Source organism: Cyprinus carpio, chromosome A23, assembly GCF_018340385.1.
Source record: "Cyprinus carpio isolate SPL01 chromosome A23, ASM1834038v1, whole genome shotgun sequence".
Classification (NCBI taxonomy): Eukaryota; Metazoa; Chordata; class Actinopteri; order Cypriniformes; family Cyprinidae; genus Cyprinus; species Cyprinus carpio.
In genome coordinates, this window is record NC_056594.1 from 14,650,714 (window position 1) to 14,677,847 (window position 27,134).

Consider the following 27,134-nt stretch of genomic DNA (forward strand, 5'->3'; position numbering starts at 1 on the left):
TGGCGTCGTGTGGGTGAGCGGTTTGCTGATGTCAGCATTGTGGATCGAGTGGCCCATGGTGGCAGTGGGGTTATGGTATGGGCAGGCATATGTTATGGACAACGAACACAGGTGCATTTTATTGATGGCATTTTGAATGCACAGAGATACCGTGACGAGAATCTGAGGCCCATTGTTGTGCCATTCATCCACGGCCATCACCTCATGTTGCAGCATGATAATGCACGGCCCCATGTTGCAAGGATCTGTACACAATTCCTGGAAGCTGAAAACATCCCAGTTTCTGCATGGCCAGCATACCAGACATGTCACCCACTGAGCATGTTTGGGATGCTCTGGATTGGCGTATATGACAGCGTGTTCCAGTTCCTTCCAATATCCAGCAACTTCCCACAGCCATTGAAGAGGAGTGGACCAACATTCCACAGGCCATAATCAACAACCTTGTGTAGTTGCAATAAATATATATATATATATATATATAACCTTGTGTAGTTGCAGGTTTGAATCTGATCTGTGTAGTGTTTTGATCCCAATCCCCTAGTTTTGTCTCGTCTTTGATTTTCATATAAAATTAAATGAAATGAATAAAAAAATACATTTCCACCACTTCAGCTCCATATGTAGAGTGCCACTATTTTAGAAAAGAGCCCAGCTGTTTGATACAGCAAATCCCATAAAATTGGCCTTTGATCATAACGCTGTAATTTGGTTTTTGGTGGTTGACAGTCTATTTGTAGCCCTTGCAAATCATACTTATTTAAAACGGCTATTTTGCATGAGCTTTTAATGCATTTGATGGCATTAATGCAAAATGTCAACCCTTTGTGCAAGATTTTCAAGATGAACCTTTAAGCTTCATTTGTCCTGCCTGATTCAGGATGTGCTCATGGACCTGTCACAAATTGAGGTCCTTTAACAGAAGGCTGGGCATTAGTTTCTGGTTAAAGGGCAGCGACTGGAGGAATGACTCTTCCTGTAAGTGTGGCGATGCACACAAAGCCAGATGATGTCACATAACAAAGAGATCAGCTCTTTGTAGAATTATTCTAACTCACAAGCGCTGACCTTTACTGTATAGATATAAAACATCATGTCTACAGTGTGCTTGCATGCTGAGGAGAGTGATTGTGTAGATCGAGAGATGGGAGTGTCTGATAGTTCCTTTTTTTCATCTGGCTTGCCACCAGAATCTGTGGAAAAATCTGCCATTCTGCAGTGAGTGCCCTTTCCTCATGAATCAAATTGTGCATGATTCATTTGTCATTCAACCATGTGCTAGTTTGAGTAAAAGTCTCCTTTAGTCACAATATATCAGCCTCAAGAGTGTCTGAACAGATTTTACTTTTAATTTCCCAGAAGTGGTTTCATTCACAAATGAGATGCTTTAAAATAGTTAAGAGGGACATAATTGAAAGGTTTCCTCTTACAGTTTATTTCACTCCTCTCTGCTCTTTGTGTATAATCTCAATATACACTGCATTTTTTTTATTTTATATTTTTATTTTTAAAATGTTTCTATTATATTTAAAAATATAAACTTTTATAATATTCACATTTTACTTGAGAAGTAATATTGCATATCAGGACAATATATTTATTTTTATTGTCTTAAGCACCATTCTAACAAGTTTAGTAAAGTTTATGCTTCAAACAAGAAACATTATTTAAATATTATATAAATATTATTATATTGTGATGACTGCTTAAAAATCTGTTTTTTTTGAGAAGTGTGTTATCTTTAAAATACTGTATACTTTTACGGTATACTTTTTTCTTTCTCCTTTCTTTATTCTATTTTTTATTATTTTGTTTGTCTTTATATCTGTCATATTCCATATCCTATATAAAAATTAAACAAACAAAAATGATTTCAGATTATATATATATAATATTATATTAAACACAGTATCCTGAAAACAGGATATATCTTTTAGTTAAGTGAATTTATTTTTTTTTTCTTCTATTTTCCCCCACTATATATGTGGATTATACACAGAAAATAGAGCATAACCCCACATTCCTGGATCCTCTCTTTCTATTACATCCCCCAGTTTCAAGGAGAGAGTGTAGGGATAGACAGAAACTTTCCATGTGCCACTATGCAAACGCTGCATAACAATGCACTAATTAGCATAACATATAGTTCTCATCCTTATTACTCGCACCCGCCAAACCACCAGTAATAACCCTTTAATGGTGCTGTAGAACAGCTCTCTGCATTTACCATGTCATCACTCCTCTGCCTGACTGAATCTCTTCACCTGCTCTGAAAGATCCTGCCAATCACAGATGAAATTATGGACACATTTCATCTGGCACCAGGGGAATGCGGAGTGGAAATCAGGATGAAGACAATAAAGGAATGGTCAGAGAATGAAGGGTAGGGAGAAGAGGAGAGTGAAGAAAAAGAGGCAGGGAGCTAGATGAAAAAAGGGTGATGTCACTGGCTCTTGATGGCAGCCAATCAGCGGCGGGGAGAGGCAGCGAGGGAGCCAGGAGAGGGTGTGTTTTCCTCGCACTGCAGCATCAGCAGTGAAGAGAGGCCACAATCAATCTGACACAGAACAGGAGACACAAGAACCTTCAGGGACAGATAAAACAACAGAGTTGCCAAAGGAGGACGGAAACCTGAATCCGTTTTGAAACTGCAGAGGTAAGTGGAGAAGGTTGTCAGGGAGAATGTCAATAGCATTTAGTGTCTGATGGATGTCAAACAGAATTGGCTTGTTTTTGCAGATTTTTCATGTGGTTTGTTGATCGCACTTTGCGACTTTAAGTGCAATGATGTAGCAGTGGAGTCTGTGAGTGGTCTTGCAAACTGGGGCTATTCCATTCAAAATAACTGCATTGTATTCATTATTTATTTATTTTTTTATTCCTTTCCATAGTGTTACATTTAGACCTTTAAGAATGAAAAAAATCAAATAACATTTTATTTAAACTTAAATGTGTTAAATGAGATGCTAAATGGCTTTTGATTATATTTATTAATTCTTTCCCATTTTTTTTTTTACATTTTTTTTTTTTTTTTTTTGTGATTTCACATTGCCCTGTCTCGTAAACAGGAGCAGTTCTCTTGTGGATTCGCGCACATCCCATGTGAAATCAGCAACAGGCTTTTCTGCTTTCATCTTTAATGCAGGACTGCGCTCTTGCCTTGAATATTCGTGCCTGTTTTGCAGCATGCGCTGGTCTGGTTGCATTTTGCAGCCTCATATTGACCTAGACATAAATGCAAACATTTGTTGTATTGAATAAGATTTACTTGATAGAACCAAAAGCTGGCTGTTGTTTCATTTGGTACAGTTGTTACTGTATTTTCTAAGGCATTAATGCATAAAAGTGTACGTTTTGTTAGTATCACTGTGACTTTTTTTTTTTAATAATTGATGTATTATCTATATGGTTGGTCCTCCTTCCCCCTCGTTTTGCTGGGCCGTGTAATTGTGTTAATCACCCATGAGGGTATTGTGGTGTGGAGAGTATTGGTGGTCTGCAGTGCTGCCCCTCACAGTGGTGTGTTGGTGTGTGCAGTACTAAAAACAAATAATGACACTTTGATAGGGCACGTGGCAATAGAAAATATATGAGCGTGAGAGCATTGGGTGGGGCCTGCATTTATTTTCAGTCCCTTAAATGCAGACACAATCACCTGGCATCGCGCTAGCATGTTTGATTAAGGGTGGGTCTCACTCACAGTGCTCAGGTTGTATATTAATAGCACTGTTAGCAGATTTTAGAGCATATTGCACCATAAAAGTCTCTTATTATTAAACACAATTCTTCTTTGGTATTAAAAAAGAAAAAAAACAAAAAAGTCGTACCATGGTGCAGTGATTATATTAATTTATATATTATAGGGTTTTTTTTCTTTTTCTCCGTGGCACAATGATTACTGTATTCAAAACCATTGTATGTATGTGGTATTTTTAGGTACTTCAAATAATACAATGCTAATATTATGATTTTCATTTATCCTCACAAATGTATGGTGGAAGTACCATGGTTCAGTGATTATTATATTCATAAACCATTTTATTTACATGGCACTCCTAGGAACTTAAAAAGTAAAGGCATTTTAATTTTACCTTACATAAAGTATTGTGGAAGTACCATGGTACAATGATTATGTTAATTTAAAAATGGTGTTTACATGGTAGTTTAAAGAATACCATGATACTATGTAAAATTTTTACAATACCAATGGTGATGACATGGAAATACCATGATTTTATTCTATAATGTTTTTATTTTTTTTTACAAAAAAGTACTGTGCCAGTATTATATTGTATTACATTATATTACAAAAAGAAAAAGAAAAAAATAAAGTGGTATTTCAAGGTACTCCAAAGAATACAATGCTTATACCATGATTTTATTGTGTAGAGCTGCTTATTTTAGATTAGCCTCAGTTTATTTCCTTTCAAAGGAATTTTGACTAGTTGCCTGTTGCCGACGAGCAATGACTTGAGTCTTTCCAGGATAAATCACTCAGAATTGATTATTGACAAAGTGTCTGTAGATGGCACACAGGTGCTTGGGCCATGAGATGCGGAGTGATATCCAATCTGTGCTCCACATCCATTGTACTGTAGGTGCTCTTGCTCTTACTGTACCATACAAACAGTCTGTGCACAGAAAAATATGATCTGCCTCTGCAAAATCTCCTCTGAGGCAGAGGCTTTAACTGAGTTGTGTGCACAGATGGATGGACGGGCTGGAGAGATTTAGGAGGGATGAAAGAAAGGAAAGAGGGTGGAGTCACGTTTGACAGGCGAAGTCGTTGCGCAGGCTGATAATATATGTGCACTTATGCCGTCTGAGGAGATCAACTGGGAGAGAGAAAGAGAGAGAGAGAATGGGTGCAAGGTCAACAAGGGAAGGGACAGGAGCAGGGAGGGGTCTATTAAAAGAAGGACTGAGAAAATGAGCCATTCTGTGATGGCATTCGTTTTGACATCTGAAACACTATCATAGGCTACATCCACATTAATCCAGATAAATCTGAAAACACTTTTTTTATTATTATTATTTTTTTTTTTACATTTTGGCTGCCAAAACGTATTTTTTTTTAAACTACCTTTTGAAAGGCATTAACACAATAATACTGTGAAATATTACAATTTAAAATAACTAATATGCTGATTTGGTGCTCAATTGTTATTAATGGTTCTTATTATTATCAGTGTTGAAAAAGTTTTTGCTGCTTAATATTTTAATAGAAATGGTGATACATTTTTTTCAGTATCTTTTGATGAATAGAAAGTTTATTAAACTGCATTTATTTGATTTTTTTTTATTATTATTGATTTTATATTTTTTTGTAACATAAACATTTTCTTCTTTTTTTTTATCATACCTACCATAAAATATTTCCATAAAAAATATTAAGCAACAAAAGCTGTTTTCTAACATTAATAATAAGAAATGTTTATTGAGCAGCAAATCAGCATATTAGAATGATTTCTTAAGGGTCATGTGACACTGAAAACTGGAGCAATGACTGCTGATAATTCCGCTTTTCCATTACAGAAATAAATTACATTTTAAAATATTTTCAAATAGAAACAGTTATTCTGAATTGTAAAAATATTTGAATATATTACTGGTTTATCAAATAATTGGAACGCATAAGAGATTTTATCCATATTAATGTAGATGTAGCCATAGCAGCATGTAAGAATAACACTAGAAACGCAACTGTCAGATGCAGAGCATCTGCTGTGGATGTGCCGGCTACAGAGGAGCTCTTGGGAGAAACAGCACAGCCCGCAAGTCTCCACAGCCACCTGTTATCGCCTTAGGGCTTCAGTGTCGCTGGCACATCCTGCTCCCGCACACAACCGGGCACCCCCCCGCCCATAACACCTGTTTTAAATACCCATGCAGTATTGAAAGCTTTACAACCTACTGCTGCTGCTCTTCTGACAGGGTCGGCCTCCACAGAGAGACAGTCACATTAGTTAAACCCATTTGCAGAAGCTATGGTTGGAGCGACTCTGTAGACAGGAGGGGGATGACAGTGGCATGGCAGAGACAGTCAGACGAGCCTGGAGGACTGCAAGGAGGGGGTCAGGATGCATTAGGACGATTTAAAGAGCGCACAATGAAATTGGCCTGTTAGGGCAGAATAACCACTAATAGGTGAGAAAGTGTCTGTAACTTACTTGAGTTTCTACATGAGCTCATTAGATGCGAGAAGGAAGAAGGGTGGATGGTGAAGCCTAAGATGCACAGGGGCTCAAAATTTTTTGGGACACTTAAGGCACATATATAAAAATATATGAATGCCATTGCTTTAGCTATTTTATATGTACAATTAAGCTGCCAACATAGATATTACAGAGAGAGAGACAGAGAGAGCAACATTAACAATTATACAAATTATTTTTGTAAATTGTTGAAAATGTTTTATATTTTTACTAAATGAACAATTATACAAATTATTTACATTATATATTACACCTTTTTCTGGTTGTCAAACTAGTTTTACTTTGATAATGTATAATCTAATGAAATTAAATTCATAAATTAAATGTGACAGCACCAATTTCTTTGGTGCCCTTTATATGTGGATTGCAGTAGAAAACCTTCAAATGTTGAGAAGATGAAGAAGTTTCCACAAAGTGCACTAGGGAGTAGGAATCAAGAGAGAAGATGAGAAAGTAACTGAGGAGAGAATGAATTTCATTTATAACCCTGCATAAAAATGTCAATTTTCATGTAAAAGCATTAGAAAAAGCGATGTCAAGCTTTGAACAATCCTCTTTATTGTTCTTTTCGGCACTCACAAGTGATTTTTTTTCTTCTTCAAGGCTGTAACTTTATTCATGCATTGCCAGGCAAAATACTTCTCTAGACTGCAATCAGAGTAATGGGTTCTCGAGAATAAATTGCAGGGTTTTTTTTTTTTTTTACCCCTCATGGAAAGCTTCCCTAAATGAAGTCAATCATGCAGTTGAAGCCATAATGCAGCTGTCTGAAACTGTTGGTCCTAAATATGTTGATGAAATTAACTTGTGCTGACAGAGGTCACATTAAATCACTCAATTCTTCAGATTTAATCACCAAAAAGCAGGCGTAAGTTTAACGATAAATCAAAATAAACCTACATCGTCAACTTACACTTCAAACCTGTCTTGGGCAAAGGTTTTCTTCTCGTAGCCTGTCTGATTTTGACAGCTGAAGTTGTTCAAAGCACTTTTTATTTGAAATGCGTAGGATGTGACTGACAACATAAAGCAACAAAGTCAAAAATTGTAAAACAAGTGCTCCTCCCACAGTCGGGTGAAATAAAGTCTTTGTCTGACAAACATTTGCCTCATTCAATGAAACACACATTATTGACCAAATGAATGAGTGAACTCGGTGTGAATCTCTGCTTTGTGAGAGGTCCCTCTGTTGTCTAGAAGAGTAGAAGATACGTGTTCTACTGACACGGAGTTCTTTGTAGTCATGAGTTTCCCGTAAAAGCAATTTTACTCTTTTTCTAACTTATTTGAACAATGATTAAACAGTGCATCAACCTTCACATGATGCCTACAGATGCACTGAATCATTTTGTACATCATTTATGCATCATTTATTGAAAATCTGCTGTTTGGAAGATTTGTTATGAGATGACCTGGACTGGAATGGGTGACCATATTGTGGCCGTGGGCTGACAGTCTGCTAGATTAATGACACTGGAGATCTTCAAAAACAGCCTTTGTAGATCTGTGGCTTCTTTCTTATCATAATTAAATTGAGTTGAATTTAAAGTTGTCCAAATGAAGTTCTTAGCAATACTTATTAACAATCAAAAATTAAGTTATAATATATTTACGGTAGGAAATTTACAAAATATCTTCATGGAACATGATCTTTACTTAATATCCTAATGATTTTTGGCATAAATGAAAAACCGATCATTTTGACCCATACAATGTATTTTTGGCTATTGCTACAAATATACCCCAGCGACTTAAGACTGGTTTTGTGGTCCAGGGTCACATATATAGTGATCGTTTATATTTTTGGCATTTCTTCTATTTAATTTAATTAATTGACATTCTGGTTCACGGACTGATAGGTCTGGACCTAGATGGATATAGACATAAATTATCAAATTATCTATACCTGATAACCTACATCAATTAATAGTTTTTGATATGTATTTTTTAAATCTCTAATATTGTGATATTTATAATATTTTATTTTTATTATATTTTTTAAATATTTTTTTAAATTTATTTCTTTAATATTTCAACCTCTTTTTTTCTTTTTTTCCCTATTTCAGTTCATTAAAATGGACAACCCGGTTATTGGACTCACAGAACTGGGTTTATTCTGGCACTGGGTCTCATTGGGTCTCATTTGAATCTGGATCGGGGTATAGTCTAAATCTAGTTTGGGTCTAAATAGATCTAATCATGTCAAACTAGAATCAATAGTTTAGTTTTGGCCTGATAATGGACTGGTCTTGACTCCAGCTCAGCTTTCCAGTGCGTTTCAGTCCTCTAGTGGTATAACTGTTCGAGTGTTTGTAGATTTGTGTGCCAGGCCTGGGGCTTTGAGTGTTTGTTCTAGCGAAGTCAAAGCGTTATGCCAGGCATGATATATTCATTACTGCAGGATCACTGCTCTAGTGAGTGTGATCCCCATGCACTCCGCTAATTTAATCTCACCTACTGTGTCGTCTTATTTCACACTGCACCCACCAACCACCCAGAAGCACATTAAGACCTGGGGATGGTGGGGCAAGTCAGGACCAAGGAAAGATATGACACATCCCTCTTACAGAGCCAGCGCTCAGATGGATGATAATCAAGAGAGAAGAATCACATGTTTTAACTGTCCTTTTTCTGACAAGGTGACTGCACACATCTCAATGAATTAGTTGTTAATTGTAGTCTTGATCCTGCAGTTGTGATGTTCTGCTGAAGTGTGAAGTTGTGTTTGATTAAACCACCCACTTCTGCTGCCAGACAATGAGCAGCAATCCTGCCCACACACTAACAAAACACTGTAATATAGACACTGCCACGCACAATGTGATTTACCCACATTGAATGTTCCACAACCAACAAAGAATGTTGATCTAGGAACACAATGTTCCTATCAAACAATAACAACTCTATCCTATAATTACATAGAAATGATAGGTTGATAAAGTCACATCAGGGCTTAAGTGTATTTCTCAAGCCATGTGCCATTTTTGAAAAGCTTTTCTGATGCCTCTGATGCCACTTTCAAACCAATGCGGTGAATCCATGTCACTAACTTGAACGTGTTATGAAATTTGCATGGGGAAATCTTTCACCCTCATATGAAATTCCAAATCACGAGAATTCTTACTGGATTTTGCCAGCTAAGAAATGGCCAAACAATGGGCAAAGAAAAAAAGTAGTTGAAAGATAAAAATAACTCGTAAGCTCTGTCCTAATTCATTAACTGTCAGAGTATGTACTTAATGTAATTAAGTATGTTTGACAAGTTTGCATGTATTTTCATATAAGGGAAGTCTGTATTGTATATTGGTACAGAGGGATTGGCTGTGCTTTGAAATGGTGGCAGCAAACAAAGTCAAAGGTTGCATATGAAAATTACACAACTACCATACAGGGAAACAAATTCACATAAAACAGCCATTGAAAAATACCTGGATGACTTAGCCTACTAGATACTACCAGTGAGATTCTGAAGTTTACATCTAATAGACACTACTAGACATATACTACTTATACAGTACTAGTTGTGAATGGCTGTGAAGTGATGCAACTGGTACATGATAATGACAACCTGACGGATGTAGTACATCGTAATTTTACTCATACTACTCACATTTATACATTATAAAACATACCTTTTTAGGCCGGGACACACCAAGCCGATTTCAAAGAACAAGTGGCGACGAAACCCGACGGTGTTGTCGCCTCGCATCAGCAGCGTCGGACCAAAAAGCTGCGCTGAAACACACACAACACACCACACACCAAACCAAAATAACACGTGCGTTCTGCACATGAGTGAGAGGAATGATCAGCAGCTATTAATAGTATATATTTGTCATTCAAATACGAGATAAACGCAGATATATGAAATGTAAACAAATTAGCGCTTGCTTACCATTTTGAATATCAGCAACATTGATAACTTTAATCATTTTAAGTGGCTCATGTAGTAATGAAAACATTTGTGTATCAGAATGATAGGGAAAGATCACGTAACATTTAAACCACCTTCTGTCTGTACCGCCTTCATTCACAGGCTTGTTTTCATCACTATTGATTTAATTCTCGGCACTGACTTCGATGGACATGCGTCGTGGTGTTCTCGTAGACCGGAGAAGCCGACGCAAACAAACTAGCCCAACCATCACTTGCCGTACGTCAGCCCGACGATGGCAAACGGCCGATCGTCAGCTTGGTGTGTCCCGGGCTTTAAATGTCACAAAATGATTGAAAATGAAAATGACCAACCCCCAACCACACCCACACAAACCCTTTAACAAAGCACCCCCCCAAATTAGTAAATTCTAAATCCACAAAATCACTATTAAACTGAAGAAAAACAACAACCAATGAGTGCCATGAAACAGCTTGAAAGATCAAAGACAATTTTTTATATAAGAAAGAAAGTCATTTACACCTAGTGTAGGATGCCTTGGGGGTGAGTAAATGCAGCCTAATTTTCATTTTTGGGTGAACTAACCCTTTAAAAATGTTGGCCAAGCCCCAAACTCTAAAATCTGATTGGTTGGTAGCAAATTTCCCACAGTATCAGCCAGAATGTTGATCCAGGAACAGGTCTTGCTTGGATAAATCACATTAAGCACACTCCAGCGGGGCAAAAGTGTGACATTTATACACAGAAATGCTCTTGAATATCTTATTTCCCTTTTATCCTGCTCTTAGCAATGGATACAGTATGGCTTTATTACTAGAAACGTTATCACAGCTAAGCTTTGCTTACTCTGCCTTCAAGCAGTGTGTGTGCATCCATGTGTCGTTTTCTCAGGTATTTCAGCTTTCACTTTCTCCTCCTTGCACGTCGTGTGAGGCACAGTGCAGTTTCAGAGGCAGGAGATAACTGGGGCTGAATGTTAAACCAGCAGTGTCTGTGTTTATGATGTTGATGTATTCCTGCAGTGCAGCACTGCGAAATCGACTGCGCTGTATCTTGACGCACACTTTAGGGAGCTGACAAACAACAACAAATTTGAGAGATGTTATTCCACATACACACATCTGGAGTGAGCAAAGCGAGATGAAAGGGCATGGAAAAGTGGAGAGGAAAGGAAAAGAAGAGAGAGAGAGTTGTGTTTAACCAAAGTGCTAATGTGGCAAATTGGGGGTACACTTAAAAAATAAGACCGCTGAGGTGACAAAGAAAAAGAGATGGAGAGATCTCATGGAGGGAAAGATACAGGGTCATAAACTGTGTTAACAGGCTTAATGAGGTAATTATGCAGTTGGACAATGGGATGACCTGAGGGGAGAGGGGCTGGGTGGGGCTCCGGGATGAGTGCAGGATGAAGATGTGCATCAAGTATGAGAGAGCGTCATGAGGGGGCAGGAAATGATCTTTGAAGAGAACCAGGGGAACGGGGCTGGGAGGAGGTTCACAGGGAATAAGAGAATAGGTGGAGAGATGGTGGGGGGTAAATGTTTGAATTTTGGAAGCAGTGTTGTGTGTAATGCATTACTAAGTAATTAATTGCTGTAACTGAATTACTTTTCCCTTGAAAAAGTAAAGTAAGGGATTACTTTAAATGTATGTAATTGAATTACAGTTACTTCTGATGTAATTGCATTAAATACTACTATAAAAAACTATAGAGCATAGTGAATTTAACATTAAACATTTAATCTAATCCCTTTAAATACTTTGGTTCAATAATAATTTATGCAATTTTATATATATATATATTATATATTATATATATATATATTTTTTTTTAGTTTCATGTCTATTGTTCAACTGGTTGAGATTGATAAGGGAGTTAAAAAGTAATTACACTGTTGAATACGTAATAATTATAGTAACTATTAATTAATTACTTTTTTAGAGTAACTTATCGAACACTGGTGGCAAGAACAGTTAAAAAGCTAGATTTTTACATGTGATGCTTGCACTTACAAAAGGTGCTAGGATGTTGCTATATGGTTACTAGGATGTTCTTGGTGGTTGCAGGGGCAGTAATATGCAGTTCCTATGTAGTTTTATGTTGCTATGTGGTTGCTAGGACATTGTTTATGGTTTCTGTGGTGTTCTTGTTGGTTTCTAGGCCATTGCAACATAGATGCTAGGGTGTTTCGGGTGGTTGCTCGAGTGTTGATGTGCAATAGGTGGTTGCTATAAAGTGGTGGTAGTCATTAAAATGTCACAGCTGACAGTGATAAACTGTGACAAAGTGCATACAGACACACTCACACATATGAAATCAAAAGCCTGCACTGCACACACACACTCGCAGGACAACAAAAACAAAAACATAATAAAACAACGCCCATCTCATCACACCATCACACTAAACAAAAAACAAACCATCATTTTATCAAAAAAAAAAAACTAAATATTTATATTGTACAGGTTCATTTCCTCTCCTCTCAAGGCTATTCGAGTATAGAGAGTGCTGCGTCTGTTTCACAAACATTCTCTCTTCTCATTAAGTCATCCTTTCCAGTATTTCGTATTACACTCTGTTGGTTTTTCTTCTCCCGCAGTGAAGCCACTGTCAGGCCACCTGTCTGGTTTATTTTTATAAGGATTAGACATGCGTTTTGTCGGCTCTCTTGTGTAAAAGAAGCTACAATGAAGTGTAAATTTCTGTGACATGTAAGCTGCCATTGCTACGGCTGTGGCTCACACGCTCTGTTAAGTGCTGTGGAATGCTTCCCACTATCATTTCTGGTGCTCAATCCACAGAAGATTTCTCTGATCGCCTGTAATATACACCATGAGGCTAGTAACTCAGTCTGCTCTAATGTGGCTGATAATATCTCTGATAATGACATGGATATGGAAGGTTTGTAAACTCATTTTGAGGAATTGAGATTGACACTGGGTCCAATATGCTGACCACTCTTGAGTCGTCTACCTTGGACAGAGTGGATTAGGGAGGCCATCATGGAATCCTAATTGCATTTGGGAGAAGATGGTGCTGGTGTTCACTTGCTCTGTCTTTGCTCCATCTGTTCTATTGCCTGTGTGTGTGTGTGTGTGTGTGTGTGTGTGTGTGAGAGAGAGATGTGTGTGTGCTGTGTGTGTGTGTGTGTGTGTGTGTGTGTGTGTGAGAGAGAGAGAGAGAGAGAGATACAATAGTGATGGTCATGGCTTTTGATTTTGGTGTAGCATATACCAGTTACAGTGATTCTTAACTGGTGGGTCATGACCTTAAACTGGTCTTTTCTGATACGCTTTCAGACATCATATTATTATTTAAAAGTCCCATATATTATATTTTATTATATTATATTATTAAATTGACAATCTTAGTAATTAACTACACATATACTTGTGTACAACTGTGATGGCTAAATAAATTTATTAATTTATTTAAATCAAATTTATTGGCTTGTCAGCTTTCAAAAGACCTTGAAACAAAACTCGTAGAGAACCACTAGTGTATTCATCTGGCGTCAGCTCTGTGTAGTCAAACACTTTGTATGGCTTTTCATCGGTTCTGTAACTGCTGGGAAAGGGCAGTGCGGATTCCCATGTGCTCTCTTTTCTCTCTCTCCCTTTTTCTCTCCATTTCCCCTTGTGTGCTCTGCTGAGACTCAGCCAGGAATCAGGGCCGACTACCGCTGTCATCTCTTATCAGCCTGGAGAGAAGGAGAGAAAGAGAGACGAGTGAGAGAGCCCCGGTTACAGCTGAGTCCCTTTCTAGAGTACATAGCCAGACACAGAAAAAAAGGAGGAGAAAAGGACACACTGGCCCCAGCCCAGATTACAGATGCGATCAGGGGGAAAAACAAAGAGATTAGAAGAATGTGCCATATACTTGCTCAGTGTGTGTGTGTAGTTGCTCACTGGGGCAGCATTGTGATGTACTGCTTTATATAGAATAAGGACAAATGCAATGCACTGTGCTGTGTCACATTACAACAGGACGGGCCAGAGAGTATTATCATGACCGAATTGCTTGTGTCTGATCCCAAACATAGTGAAGTGTCATACCACACCCCGACTTTAATAACTCGGAGGCAGAGCTGGTTGCGGGAGATAGCATGTTGCCTTTGAAGGGCCCAAAACAGTATGTGCTGAAAGGATATGACTGCTGAGTCTGAAATCGAGTTCCACAGTACTTTCTGTTGAGCATAATTAGATTTGCCACCAGGGAAAAAACCCGTCACAGGGACACATATTTGCCCAGAAAAGGCAATAAAAAGCCACTTGCCATGGCCGGCACCCCTCGCTATGACTTATGGATACCTGTGGAGAAAATTGACATGTGATTGATTTCAACTTGCATGTAGAGGAATGGGTAATTAATATCTATTGGCTTTAATTGCAAAACTGCTTGAGACGGAGTTTTGCATGAACAGTTTAGGGAAATTTGGTTGAAACAATGTTGTTGTCTTTATGAAGTTATGGTCTCTTGGGTTTTATTAATGGAATGGCAGGTGCAATCTGTTTCGGATGGGTGTGTTTGCATGAGAGTGCAGTTTGCTCAGTGAAGAGGAGCAGGCATCTGAGAGCAAAGGAAAACAGGAAATTGGTGGAAGAGAGATTAACTGGAGATATTGGAAGAGAAAGCTAGTTAACAAGAACAAATCTTCCCATCCTTCATTGGATTACAATGAATATGTGTGGGCATTTGACACTTAAGATGGTAAAAAAGTAAAAAAAAAAAAAGACATTTCCAGCAAACAAGACATTCACGTCATATTGCACATACTGTTGGCTAACAGAAAACTGTTGTAAGCATAATTTTTGTTCATCTTTTTTATATAAAAATATTACTAGGTTTTTGATCGGTTTACTTTTTCTTTCCTTAAGGATGGTAGTAATTCATTCCTTTTGCTTTCCTGTTCCCTATTCAATAGCATATAATATCATTACTCTATCTCTTGCTGAACGAAATGAGATTGAGAATTGTAAAGGGCTTGCTGCGAACTTGGTAAGAGAATTTAATGAAATTTAAATTTAACAATGTGGTTAAATTTTTAGTTAACTTGCCAGGAATGTTAGATCCAGAACCTGACAGATGATATCCATTTTCTATCTGTTCTTCCAAAAGAATCATCTTTAGGTTGAAAGTGAAGTACTGTCTGAAGTTCCCCTTGTTCTGTTGACATGGACTCTATTATAAAGTATGAACCTCTCAGTGAATTTCTAGAAGGCCAAACTGTGTGTTACAGGGTTTTGGATAACAGACAAAGCAGATATCTTCTGATGGGATCTGGTGAAGAGACAGGATCCAACTAAAGTGTTAGTCTTTGGCTGCATTTAGCATATCAAATGACCATACTGCTTTTAATGCTTTTAATGACCAAAAAATCTGAAAGTTTTCCATTTCTGTTGACTCAATCTCTGAAAAAGTTAATGGCACATATCATATGTCATTCTCTTACAAAATCTTTCAGAACTGCTAACCCCTGTATTATGCATGACCTGCAGAATTTATAGTACTCGTTTTTCCCCCTCTTTAGAAAGAAGAGGAAAAGACATCTTGCAGCATTATGACATATTTTGATGTTCATCTCTATTCTGGTCTGGATAGATAAAAATGAGCACTGATTAAAATTCCAGAACGCTCAACAATGCATATGAATAATGAGGACAAACGAGCATGAATATGGCGCCCTTTGCCGTCTCGTTGCTTTTTTCTAAGTGTTAGAGGCAAAAATCCCTTTTTTTCATGTGAAAACTTTTATATATGCGAGATAAGCTATTATCTAACATCAAATTAGCCTCACACAGCTAGATTTAAACATAAATTCCTTGTAGTAAACAACTGTTTAATTATTAATTAAATTTAATTACCAAACATGCAATATTTAGCTGTGTCCTACATTTTCCCCTATTATCAAATATTCCTTAAAATTGTGACACGTAAGAAGTAACATTTGAACACTTTCAATTTTAAAACTTCCTATTTTTCATTTTACATTAAAAAAAATAATTTTGTCCATTTGTTTTTTGTTCATTTAATGTTGAAGACGTACAAGCCTCATACAAAATTAAATGAGTAGAATATAAAACAGCTCAGTTTGACATCCTGAGGCTGACAATCAATTTCCTGTACATTAAATGTTGAACAAAAGAAAAACTTTTTTATGTTTTGGATCCGTTTTGCACCGTTCACAGAAAGTGGCACATATTAAGACAGCTATTTCTTAACAGTGTTTGGCAGCCTGGACTGTAAAGTCACTGTCACATCAGCCATCCGTGTGCAGTGGGGAAAACATAAGGGACATGTAGAAGTTGTGCCAGGAAGAAAGTAGCGACAGATGAGGAGAGATAGATAGAGAGAGAGAGAAAGATGGGGGGATGGAGAAATGGGGGAAGGGAAGTGTGTGGCTGTGTGCCGCTAGAGTCAGAGGGTTGTCATGGTGACTGGTGCGAAAAAGAAACAGGCAGCCTAGCCTAGTATTGACACCTTGCTAGCGTCACACTATTGGACAGTAATGCAATCCGTTCTCCATTCGGGCATGACTGAATGAATCACTGTGTTTTTACACCAGTCCGTCCGGTCTCAGGTTTAGCTTCCTCTGCAATCCCACTGACACCACACAGACTCTGCCAGCACTCATGCCCAGTATGGAGTACAGCAGACAGTATGCATTTCACAGTGCACTCTCACAGCCAACATGACCCCATTTTCTCACTATTCAGACAAAGACATTTGAATGACAGTCAAATCACTTCAAACCGATTTCACTTGTTCATGCTGCATGAGCCTCTAATGGCTTATGCGCATGTGATAACTGCTGGAATACAGAGATTTGATCTAAACGATGAAGCGGTGAAGATGAGATAAATATATAGAACGCCATTGACTCGTCCTACAGATCTACAGCCTGCAGGCAACGTCTCACTTATTTCTTCTCACGGTTCCCAAGAGGTGCTCTTTTCGATCATATAAGGAGCACTTAGAGGCAAGTGCTGCTTTTGCAACTTTTAACAAAGTTAATGGGGCTGGTGAAGAAAGGTTTCTCTGGTCTGGTTAATTGAAGCTTCATGACCTGAAAGGTGCAGCAGAATGAACATCTGATAATATAGACCATGTCCTTCCAATAAAATGATTAATCTCTCGACTATATTTATATTTACTATATTATAGTTTCATTTTTGTTGTACGTGTCCATCCCACTTCAGAGACGAGGCAAGGCCGCAGCGCTTGACTGAATGCAAATCATGTGGAATACTAAAGCAGGGATAACCTTGACCTGTCAATACTTCTCATTTCCATATGAGATGAGAGCACTAGCACAGATTAGGTGGAGACTAGAATTCACCTACCAATTTTTCCATTCAGTGCAAAGTAAAGCGATTTTTACATAATGAGACAACAAGACATGGGGCATCATGAATAAACCAAAGCAGAAATGGCTGATAGCGTTAAAGATTGCTGAACAGACTAATGGACTAACAATACTTATAACTACTTTTCCTGTAAACAGGTTGAGGGTAAGTACTTTGTAACTGCTTTTACATTTATTTATTTATTTGGCAGCCACTTTGAAGGTGGTGTATGTTTTTACAATGTTAAAATACTTTCTCCTATCCCAGCTCATAATGCATAAAAACATTTTGAATTAGATTTTATTTATTTATTTATTTTATCTTTTTACTTTAAAGTAATTTTAGTAATTTTGATGTGTTTGTCTTTTTTTTTTTTTTTTTTTTAAATATGCTTACATATTTTTTATTAATATTTATTCATAGGTTTTTGTTGTTTTAGTAAGTCAACTTAAACAAAAATGTAAATATGAAATGTTGTCTTGGCAATTAGCTGAATAACTAGTAATTATTAATAAATTAATGACAATAATCCTCATGCATAACCATTTTTATATAGTACTACATAAACTACACACACACATATATTAATATAAATATATATAAATATAGTTTAATAATTTATATAACAAAAAAAAATCCTGATCACTTGGTGCCCAAACATTTGCATGGGAATCAAACCCTCGATCTTTGTGTTGCTAGCACCCTGTTGAGCTTCTTTGATATGGGGGTTGTAGTGGTTGTGATCTGTCATGGTAAAGTGTGTTTTGCGGTGTAATGTTAGAGCTGATGGTGTGGACGGACTGTCCATCAGTTGGGGGATGATGAAGGTGTGGGGTGTGTACGTGCTTCCCTCAGGAGCGGCTGACATGCCCCGCGTGTCACACGACTCCTCGACATCTGTGCTCCCCCCAGTGCTCTCCACTTATCACTGGTCCCAAGGGATCTGTAACACCTCCATGCACACTCATGCACACTTACTGACAGCCTGTACCCCGTCTCCATCACACTGGAGCCCTCAGATGGGAGCCAGATACAGCATGCGGCATGCTAATGATATGCTTCCATGCAATTGTGTGGTCCAGGCCTTATTAAGGCCTAATTGAGCTGCCGTGCTTTGAGATGCGCTGGGTTTAATTATCATCTGTGTTGTGTTGCTGTGACATGCTGTTTTGGCTTGGTCAAATGTTATTGTTGTACACATAATTATGCTTTTCTGGGCTTAACAAGGTTGTAGACTTTACTATTTGTGTAAGAAACTCTCATTGTTATAAAATGTCTATTATGGGTTTATTTTACTGTTCTGTTTTCTCTCTGTAGTTTTGGGATCTATATGGATCTATATACTGTAGTGAAAGACCTTTTTTTTAGGCAATGTCAATCATCTTTATTTATTTATTTGTTTATTCATTTGTTTTAGCAGTTTAAATAGGTTTTAAATAATATTTTGTTTATATATATTATTTGTATATATATTTATATGTATATATATAAAATAGGTTTTAAATAATGTTTTATTTTATATAAACACACACACACATACGAATATGCTATAAAATATCTATATTTATTTTATTGTTTATATATATATATATATATATATATATATATTTGATATATATTTATATAATATATAAACAGTTTAAAAATTATAATATAAAAAACCTTCATCTACCTACAAAAAAAAAAAAAAATTAATTTGATAAAAAAAAAAAAAAAATATATATATATATATCTATATATATATATATATATAATATATATACCACGACTGAGGTGCCCTTGAGCAAGGCACCGAACCCCCAACTGCTCCCCGGGTGCCGCAGCATAACACATGGTGTGTGTGTTCACTGCTGTGTGTGTGCACTTTGGATGTATGTATATATAATATGTAAAAAAAAAATATATTATTTATTTGATTTTATATATATATATATATGTATGTATTTGTTTTTGTTTTTTTTTAATTTTAAGGTTATTTTTTCCATATTTATCCTTTATATAAAGCTGTCTGTTATTGGCTCTTTGAATGGGTCAAATGCCCCATTGCAGGTCTGTCAGTGTAGAACAGGATATGTCTATCCTATCTGTCTGCAGTCGAGAGCTTGAGACAGCTCCTCTTAATGCCCTCACCTGTCTTATCAGGTCAGTTCTGCTCCATGTACTTTTGTGTCCATCATTTTTAGTTTTTTAACGCAGAAATAAAATACGGAAAATGTATTTTTTCCTTAATAGTTCAAAAACACTGATGAATAGAATAAGCAGACACAAACTAATTTTCACTATTCAAAATTCCTATTTGATTAAAAATCATAAAAATGATATAAAGCTAGTTTTTAATGTATAGGCTATAAATGCTACATTTCTAGCTTTTTTAGCGTCCCTATACAAAAGTCCCCTCTCGATCTATCGACTTGGCCACCGGTAATCTATTGCTTCATAAAAACCTTTGGCATAATATTTTAAAAACATGTATGATATAGTCATTACATATTTCTTTGCATTTAAATATATCTAGCTCCAGTTCTAGTGCTAGAGGGAACGAAACAAAAGCAAGAGCTGATCTATTTTCTATTTGTTTCTATTTTCAATGTGTTTTTGTAGCATTGATCAATCACTGACATTTCTGTTGATTTCTTCACCGCTCAAAACGCCAAAGTTTTGTTCAGTGATGCATGCTCGGGAGTCCCTCATTACGACTAACAAAAAAGTGTAACATGATGAAGAGCTCCACTGATTTTAAAAGAGCTTTGTGAGGTCATGATAAACTGAAATGAGTGAGGCTTTTTAGTGATTATATGCCGGCTTTCTTGTCTATAATCTATTCACAATTTGAATAAATGTTGTTTTTCATGATGCTCGAGGACCAGTGACCGCTAACACACTGCAAAGTTTCGGGAGTGACAAAAACGCGGCATTTATATGCAGATGACACTATCATTAAAATGATAGAAAATATGTCAAAAGAGATGAACTTCAAGGCTAGAGCACCTTTACTAATTTCAGAAGCACCCTCTATCTGGAGTAGGAGAAATTATAATTTTATATATTTCTATATTATAATTATATATTTACATAAAGCGCTCTAACACGATGTACTGTACATGCTTTGAGCGACCATGCATAGTCCTCTCCGATACTGTGACCCAGAGAGCAGAAAATATTATACCCCAAAATATTTAATTTCATGACGATAAAGTTCCCAAAATTCTGCAATATCTATTTTAATGTAATAATGTATTAGCCCTCTGCATTGTGCATTGTTCACTGCATTTGTCATGGTTAAAAAACGAAAAATAAATTGACGCAAAAGTACACAAACCAATCCTAACCCCTTTGTCAGCCCCCGAGAACAGCAATCCAACATCAAGACCCAAGTCAGGTGAAAAGCATCGGATTGTATTTCAAAAGCGAAAAATCAAAAGTGAAGGTCAAAGTCGTGGCTGAATGTAGACAATCAAGAGAGTTGCTAGATACTCCAGAGCAAGAAAGTAGCCATGCCTGACTAAAGTGCAGGGGGAGGGAGAAAGAAGGTCAGTGGTAATAGGTTTTCCGCTTAATTTGATAATGCTATGATTGCTACATTTACCAGAGCTAATATTGACTCACTATAGCCTTTTGTGAGTTTAGACCCCCCTCCCGCCCCCCACCACCCCACATACATCTGTCTCATGCATGTCACTCCACAAGCTCTTTAAGCAGCATTTGTCATATTAATTACCTCTTTAGTGTAGAATATCTTCATGTCTGCAGAGATTAGCCGTCGTTGTTGACTTGGTTCGTTGGAATAGGCCGAAATTTGTCATTGGGTGACCAGCCAAGTGTGCATGTCATGCGTCATCCCAAAGCACCAGAGGTGTTCCTTTAATGAACGCTGGTGTTCCACAAGCTTAGTATGTCATTGCGGCTGACACTAACAAAGTGAATGTGGCCCATTTAGAGACTAAGAAACTGTGCCAGTGAATCTGTAGGCGTTAGTTCTAAACCAATGGAGCACCTTCGCTTTTGACGTTGACATCATTTTGCTTTTTCGCAAATAACATGAAAGATGCTTGATTTTAATCCATGGCTTCATCCAAGGCTGTACAATTAGAGCTGCACACAAAATAGAAATGGATTGATTGGATTAATAATATTTAAATATAATTATTTAATTCATATACTTACAAATTAAGTAAAATAATATTAATTAATACTATTTAAATATTATTTTAAATAAAGTGTAATAACCTATACATATATATATCTGATATTAAATAAATTAATACTATTTATGTCTCTCTGCCCCATTTCTATTTATTTTTGATATTTTAATGGAAAAGATATTTCATATGTATAAAAATATATGACCGACCTGCTATAATTTTTTCATAATTATACTTTTTGTTTCATTTTTGTGATAAGTTTGAGTTATTTATCAGTAAAAATGGTGGTCGAGGTTACATATAGTCTATGAAAAAAGTACTATATAAATGTAATTAATGATATTAATAAATAGCTATTGACCTTTGTATACACATCCATTAATGAACCAATTGACTCTACAGCTATGCCATATGTTACTGTCGGTTAGATAAAACCGAAGCTCTCTAGTTGGTTAATTTCCCCTAGTTAATTTTCTCTAAATGTTGTAATCATTTTCTAGACACCATGTTCCAACATTTATCTTGCTCTCTTTGTATAACCATCAGATTAATTTTTAATATCATTATTCAATCAGAATCTGTTTGATCTTGAGGCATCTCCGTCCCTCCCTCATCTCTCCTCTCTCTCCCTTCCCCCTCGAGCTGTGTTAAAAATGTCTATACCCCATTTCCCACCTTTCTTGTCTTAATGAACACACTTCTTTACTTGAATTATTCACCACGTCTTTTATTCCCTCTGTTTTTATTGTGTCTGAAGGGAAAAAACATCAATAAATAAATAAACCTGATGGCTACTGCTTCATGGAACATGGAAAAAGACAACGGGAGTGAATATTTTTTTTTCTGGATGCTTATCATCTTGTTGACATTGAGTGTAGTCAGAGCATAATATCTTGCAAACTGAAAAACATATGAAGATAGATTTGTGTTAGTAGTGTGTTGCGAGCTAGTTGTGTGTATGCTACATCTCTCCATAATAGTTTCCCCATGTGTGTGTGTGCGTATGAATAACTGAATTTGTATGTCCATGTATGGAGTAGATGCTGTGGAGACCCCGTTGCCATGGTAACGTGGATGGAACGAGTGGGCGGTAGCCCCTCTGACAACCTTTATTTTCCGCAGCTTTCTGCGTCTCTGATATTAACCCTTAACCCAGAGAAGCAGTGAGAAGAAGGCACGAGCGAGGGTTTGTAGAAATCAAGAAACTGAATAATTATGGAAAAAAAAGCTGTTACGGTCTTATACTCAGTGTTGCGCAAACATTGCCTCAATAGCAATCTACGATACAGGTCAGTTGTCAGGTGGTTAGGGCGGCTCTCTGCTCTCCTGTGCACTCCGGTGCTGTCAGCGCACATCAGAGGCCTTTATGAAGACGAGAGGCCACATCCATGCAAGGAGGACCCCTGGGTAAACCGCATAGCATGTCAAGTCAATAAAAGCAGAGAAATATCATCTCAAGTCAGCAGTGCGCTGATCTGGGTGCACTTTAGAAATTTCCACAGCAAGGCAAAAAGGAGTGTGTGCTTATGTCACTGTGTGAAGAAAAGTTAAACTTAAAGTGTAACATCAGGGGATGAAGTGTCAAAGAGACCCATTCATCCTCTTATGAAAAGGACAGAGAAATGTTGTCCTATCCTTTTATAGCTTATAGATTCTCTGTTTTTATGTTTTCAGACCTGATTTTTCGACAGAATTTTGTTTTTGTAGTAGTTCCAATTCATCCTTCACTACATAAATAGAAATAGCCCTTTTTTATTACAAAATAAAAAAACTGTGTTATGTAGACAGTCAGTATTGATACTCACACAAAACTTTCAATGTGGACATAATCTAAATAAAAAAGAAAAAAAAAGAAAGAAAGAAAACACTTCCAGTTCAGTAAGCCAGATGTTAATTCAGTTCCATTCATTGGAGAATTCGTCAGTCTAATTCAGCTCGGCTGTTCGTACTTTTAAGATTATTCATTAAAAGAACTTGATAATATGAGACATTTCTACTGGAATCAGATTGCATTTGCCGTGTCACTTAAAAGAATCTGGATTGACAGCTGATTTTTTTTATTATTATTATTTTTAATGGTTTTACCTGCAACAGGTTCATGCAAATTAGATGCTGGTCTTCAAGAAGACCCAGACACGATGACAGTGGAATGCACAGAGAAGGCCAGTCAGCTGATATGAATTATGAATTTAGGTGAATTCAGGGCAAATCGTACCGGCAGGGAAGGCCAGGCTATAAATAATTTACCCTGCAGGGGGTCTCTGCAAATTACAGGCCCCCCTCTATGTCTCCTTGTCTTCTGCCACTCCTCTTTTTCCCCATTACTTTCAGTCACCTATCTCCTCTCCCTCCTTTTTTCCTTCCCCTCTTTCTTTGCCTTCAGATCTGTTACTGTCCGTCGCTCGGGTTTCCAGACAGACAGACAGACCCTCCGGGAGGTCTTGAGGGTGGAGGCCAAGCATGTATTCATTTATTTCTCTCCTCCAGTCTTTGACACACATCTTCACAGTTGGGGGTGGTAAATATTTAAAGAGGAGGCATGACAGAACCCAGCCCTTTTAAACAAATACTGTACAGATGACTTTCACTGGATAAACACTCTTTGTGCTGTTGCGGTTCTGCAAAACGGTAGAACGCAGGGTATTGTTTTACAAAATGGTCTGTGTGTGGATTAATATCTGCAGTTTTTGTTTCTGATTTTAAATGAGTGTGCTAGAATACATGTTCTCACTAGTTGCTTGAGTGTGCAGGGAAATAATTATGCAAGCACATGATGATGTACAGTTAGAACAGATAAGAGATATTAGATCTTAAATCAGTGAAGTCTACATGGTCTCCTGCTGGTTGTTCTTGTAGCCTGTATAGCCTGAAATATATCACTGAGACACTTCTTTGTAATTGACATGACCACTGCCTTCTCAAAACGATTTGTGCCATTGTTTTTGTTGACCCTATATATATATATCCAACTTTTCAACAGTTCGGGGTCTGTAAATTTTTTTTAATGTTAATGTTGTAAGAAGTCTCAATCATATCTTTACCAAGGCTGCATTTATTTGATCAAAAATACAGTGTAAAAAAAACTGTAATGGTATCTCTTTACAATACAGATCCATTTGTTAACTATATTTAATGCTTTAACTAACATGAACTAACAATGAGCAATACGTTTTTATGGTATTTATGAATCGTTGTTAATTATAGTTAATAAAAATATATCTGTTCATTGTTAGTCCATGTTAGCTCCAGTCCATTAAATAACATGCAACTTTTGATTTTAATAATGTATTAGTAAATGTTGGAATCAACATGAACTAATATTAATAAATGTTTGTTAACTAATGTTTTTAACTAATGTTAACAAATAGAACCTTATTGTAAAGTGGTACCATTGTAATATTATAAAATATAATTAATAATTTAACTCTTTTTATTATATTTTAAAATGTAATTTATTCCTGTGATGGCAAAGCTAAATTTTCAGCATCATTACTCCAGTCTTAAGTGTCACATGAGCCTTCAGAAATCGTTCTGATATGCTGATTTGGTGATTAAGAAACATTTGTTATCAATGTTGAAAATATGTGCTGCTTAACATTTTTCAGGGTTCTTTTATGAATAGAAAGTTCAAAAAGCATTCGAAATAAAAATGTTTTGTAACAATGTAAAAGTCTTTAGAATAGAAATAGTATTTATGCATTTATTTATTTTGATACACACATATTTTTCAGTGTGCATTAACTGTTCAAATATGTTGGGATCACTATATATTTGAAAACAACTGAAGAAAATTGAGACAAATTTAATTATTAAATAAGAAAACATTTATTGTTATTTCATATGCCCTGAACAGTGCCTGAACAGAAACTCTTCAGTAATATATGAACAGTCAATTATTCTGGTGTCAGTAGTTCCAAATCATGGATTTGGACTAATTTGGACAAGTACGACTTCACCCCTATATACTTTGTCTCCAACAATGTTAGAAATTCAGACAATATTTATTCATAATAGTACCATCGTATCCATCAGGATGATAGTAGCATTACATAAAGACCCATTTACTGTATGATCAGATAACCTCAGGATCAAATAAGGGCAAGATTTACACATCTACAGTTCCACCATAATCCAGCTGACATGACAGGAATTATTATACCAGATGAAGTTTTTTATTTTACAGCTCTCAGCTCCTGAAATACAGTATTCAGCAAGTTCAAGTTGGCCCCCTGAAGATTATATAGCACCTCATATAGCCTTCTAAAAATACAACTTTCTCACTATTAATGTATTTAAATAAGAACCACCCATGTCTTGTTCCAAAGTTCTTGCATTTAGAAGTGTAAAAATGCACCACTGTCATTTTTTAGAAATAAAAGCTCCACGCAGCCTTTGCTGTGATTACATCAACATCAACTTTCTGTGATGAAATGATTCACATTTCCACTGAAATTCAAGCAGTATATGCTGCGAGTGAAGTGACAGGCTTCATTTCGCAAAGATAATTGGTTGTTTTTCAGTTGAGGTTGACATTACAGAGTTTGTTTATGTTAATGATGCATAAATTCTAGTGCTTTGCTGAAAGCATGCTATGTTTATTAATGTTTATTAATGTTTTTTTTTTTTTTTGAATGCACATCTGTTCTACCGAAAGTACATAATTGCCTTTGGTTCTATTCTGCTACAGGGCATTAATGACGTTAAGTCTATGACTTTCGGTAATGAGGCAGGTGACAGGATTAGATACTATCACCAACAGCTGCACAGCGGCGCTGAGAGACCCTGACCGTTGTCAATCTCCCTCACATCAGCAATAGAGGCCATGTAAGCTGTGATAGACAAGGTTCTTATCAGCATGTTTGGGTTAAAGTAGTGCCTAGAGCTCATTTCATGGATATGTGACACTCCACTTTGGTTCCACACCCTCCCTTCTTCCTCTATTCCCTGCAAGCCAGTCATGCTTGACTTGGTCACCTAGTTAGCGGCTGCTGCTTGATCATACATTACTGGCACCAGTTTGATTGGCGGCTGGTTCCCTCCAGAGCGGCCGTGTGACAGGGCTAATCGGACTATGCTCAGCTCCTCTTCAGCCATTCGGTAAAGGCCAGACTCAATTCATCCTCGCTTGATGGCATTTGTTAAAGGCCAACAGAGGCTAACCTAGCATCTAATTGGCTGCTGACAATTCCCCTCCCCCTGTGATCAGTTCATACTAATATTGTTGATTCTAGAGGACAAAAAGAGAGGAAAGGTGACTGATTGATTGGGAAACTGTGTGATTTAATGGAGGAAGGGATTACTGTCTCAGCTGTCATCTTCTATCAGCCCTTCTGCTCCTCCTCCTCTTCTCTCTAATTCTTGCCTTCACGATGAGATTTGCAGGCACAGCACCCATTCAAGGTGACTGTGCTTAATGAGCCACATAGTCCAGGATTGAGGTGCTACACCAACATTGTGTATGATCTTCCATATGTGACCTGTAAGTAACATTACGTGGGCTCAAATGGTGACTCAAATATTTCAGTAGCTATAAAA

General features: G+C 36.9%; 1 protein-coding gene across 4 annotated transcripts in view; it reads left to right on the forward strand.

Moving 5' to 3' along the window:
* The first annotated feature begins 2,508 nt into the window (after positions 1 to 2,508).
* LOC109064079 (neural cell adhesion molecule L1-like) overlaps positions 2,509 to 27,134 on the forward strand; it is a 56,346-nt gene continuing 31,720 nt past the window's right edge. For all 4 annotated transcript variants that reach the window (XM_042713306.1, XM_042713308.1, XM_042713307.1 and 1 more), the window contains exon 1: positions 2,509 to 2,656. The gene's annotated coding sequence lies outside the window, so the exon portion shown is untranslated. The remainder of the gene's footprint in view (positions 2,657 to 27,134) is intronic.